Source organism: Lipotes vexillifer, unplaced genomic scaffold (genome assembly GCF_000442215.2).
Source record: "Lipotes vexillifer unplaced genomic scaffold, Lipotes_vexillifer_v1.1 scaffold664, whole genome shotgun sequence".
NCBI lineage: Eukaryota > Metazoa > Chordata > Mammalia > Artiodactyla > Lipotidae > Lipotes > Lipotes vexillifer.
The window spans coordinates 1,169,161-1,171,744 of record NW_006782421.1 but is presented as its reverse complement, the minus strand read 5'-3'; the positions used below and the strand labels follow the sequence as shown (position 1 = coordinate 1,171,744).

The 2,584-nt window shown below is 46.2% G+C and overlaps 1 protein-coding gene across 2 annotated transcripts in view; it reads left to right on the top strand.

Moving 5' to 3' along the window:
• The window catches only part of CEP112 (centrosomal protein 112), a 432,986-nt gene that overhangs the window by 336,916 nt on the left and 93,486 nt on the right, over positions 1 to 2,584 (top strand). The gene's annotated exons all lie outside the window — the stretch shown is intronic.

Below are 2,584 nucleotides of genomic sequence, written 5' to 3'. Positions count from 1 at the left end.
TTTCCCTAGAGTCCACCATGGCTCCCTCGTCTCCTGCAGGTCTCTGCTCATATATCACCCTCTCAGTGAGGCCTTCCCTAACTAATGTGTTTTTTACATTGTAAACTAGCCCCTACCATTCCTCACTCCTCATCTCACTTTCTTGCTTTACCCTTCTTCGTGGCATTTGCACCATCTAAAATATTATCACTTTGATAAGTTATATGATTGCTCTCTAGGTTAGAAGTCCCATAAAGGTAGGGAGAGATTTTTGTCTGTCTTCTCCGCTGCTCTAGTCCCGGTTGCCTGGAATGAATGCATGAATTGGGTGGTTAATTGTAAAAGACTCTATCTGAGGTTGTGGGGTTCTGCGGCTGAGTAGCCTCAGACTCTTGAAGAGTAGCTGCATCTGCATCACAGGATGCCGTACACTAACCAGCCTCTCTGACTCCAACTTTCTTGGGGAAAAGTAACAACCTTTATGACACTATAATCTTCATATTTTCTAGTAAGTATTTTTAAAGCCTTTAGAACAGTGTGTGCCACCGGGTAAGAGCTCTACAAGTATTTATTAAATAAGCAACAAGTACTTTATCAACAGCATTTTTTGGTTCAAAAGTGTTGGCAGGATGTGAAGCAAGACAAGTAACCCTCATGAGGCTCACTGTGGCCTCGATTCTGTAGTAGAGAGTGGCTTTATTAGTCATAGAGCTAGAACAGAGTCTGGTGATTTAGTAGAGAAAACAGCAATAGTCACAAGCCCTCTCTAGTCGGGAAAACACAAAACTACCCAGTGTATTCAGCGCCATTATAGATGCAAAGAGATTTATGGGATAAACTCCAGAGAACTGCTTGTGAACATCAGTTCACAAATCACACGGCTGTTGTCTTAGTCAGCTTGGGTTCTGTTACAGAGCACCACAAACTGGGTGGCTTATCAAGAACAGAAATTTATTTCCGATCGTTCTGGAAGCTGGAAGTTGGAGGTCAGGGTGCTGGTGTGGTCCAGTTCTAGTAAGAGCCCTCTGCCAGGTTGCACACGGCCATCCTCTCACTGTAGCCTCAAACGGCAGAAAGAACTAGCTCACTGGCCTCTTCTTCTAAAGGCACTAATCCCATTGATGAGGGCCCCACCCCCCCCAACCTCGTCACTTCCTGAAGCCTCACCCCAAATACCATCACATTGGTATTAGGGCTTCAGCCTTTGAATTTATTCCATGTCCACCCCTGGTTTGCTCCCTGGAGAGATGGAATGAGAGAGGGGACCCAGGTATAGCTCAGGGTTAAAATAAAAACGGGGTTGTACAGGAATCAGTATCCTGAACATCTAGGCACCCTTCTGAACACCCTGGCAGCCCGACGTATGCTGCCAGGCGGTAAACCAGGGGGCACAGCTCTGGGCAAAAGGGTCCAAGAAGGGTGTCCAGTCAGATACCGGTATGAGAGAGTCCAGGAGCCTTAGTGATACCCTGTGATGACTCCACCTGTCCCCAAGCCTGCCTGTTTTAGAGGGCCACACTTTAAACAAGAAAGAACACCAAAGATCACCAAAAATTGAGGACAATTTCTAAAGTGAAAAACAGAGGCCAAAACAGGCTGGTACAGCAAAGAAATAAAAGGAACTAAGAAAAATACAGACACTCTAGAGAACAGAGAGAAAATTTAAATGTGTGTGTGTAGGTATAGACCTTGTATAGGTGTGTAGGTATAGACATTGTACAGGTGTGTATGAAATCGGTCACCTCGGAGAAGTGGGATTCTCTGGGACGCCCTGTGCCGTGTGTTCCAGCCGGTAAAGCACTTGTGCTCTGCCACGTGGGGTCGGGTCCTGGCGCCATCGCTTCCTAGATGCGCCGCTGAGCAGCTCTCTTCATCTCTCTGTGGCACAGCTTCCTCGTCTGTTAAAAATGGGGAGTGATGGCGTGTTCAGAGAACAACAACGAGACTCTTGGAAATTACAAACAGGACAGCTGGAGTCTTTAAAATCCAATACAAAGTTTAACATTTAAAGTCGAGAATTGCTACAAAAGATCAAAAAGACAAAGTAATGGAAAATAGAAACGACAAGAAAAAGATGCTAAACCTGTGAGGTCCAATATTCAGAGCTGCAGAGACAGGCAGACAGAGAGACGAGACAGAAAGAGACCAGGGGGAAAAAGAGAGGAAATTAAGAGAGAAATGACCAAAGCCTTTTCTAGAAATGCAGGACATGAGCGCAGATTGAAAGGGCCTGTTCAGTGCCTGCACAATGGATGAGAAAAAAGACCCGGCTAGGGCAAGTCACCGCGACATTTCCGAACACGGAGGATAAAGTGCAGATCCTGAGGCTTCCAGGGAGGCGGAAAGCAGGTCACACACAAAGGATGGGAACTCGGGTGTTGAAGGAGATCATGGCGTTCTAAGTCATGTGGACCTTCTGGGAACGCCGCCCTACTTCCGGGCCATAGAAATTGCTTGATTTAGATGTATCTGTCACTTCAAAGAAAAGAGCTCTTGTGTGTCAGGCAGAGTAGGGCTCAGACCTTGGCTCAGTGAGTCTAAAATCTCCTATCAGCCTCCACCAGGAGGGTCTAGTTCTTTTCTCTTTAAACTAAGGGAAAGAGAG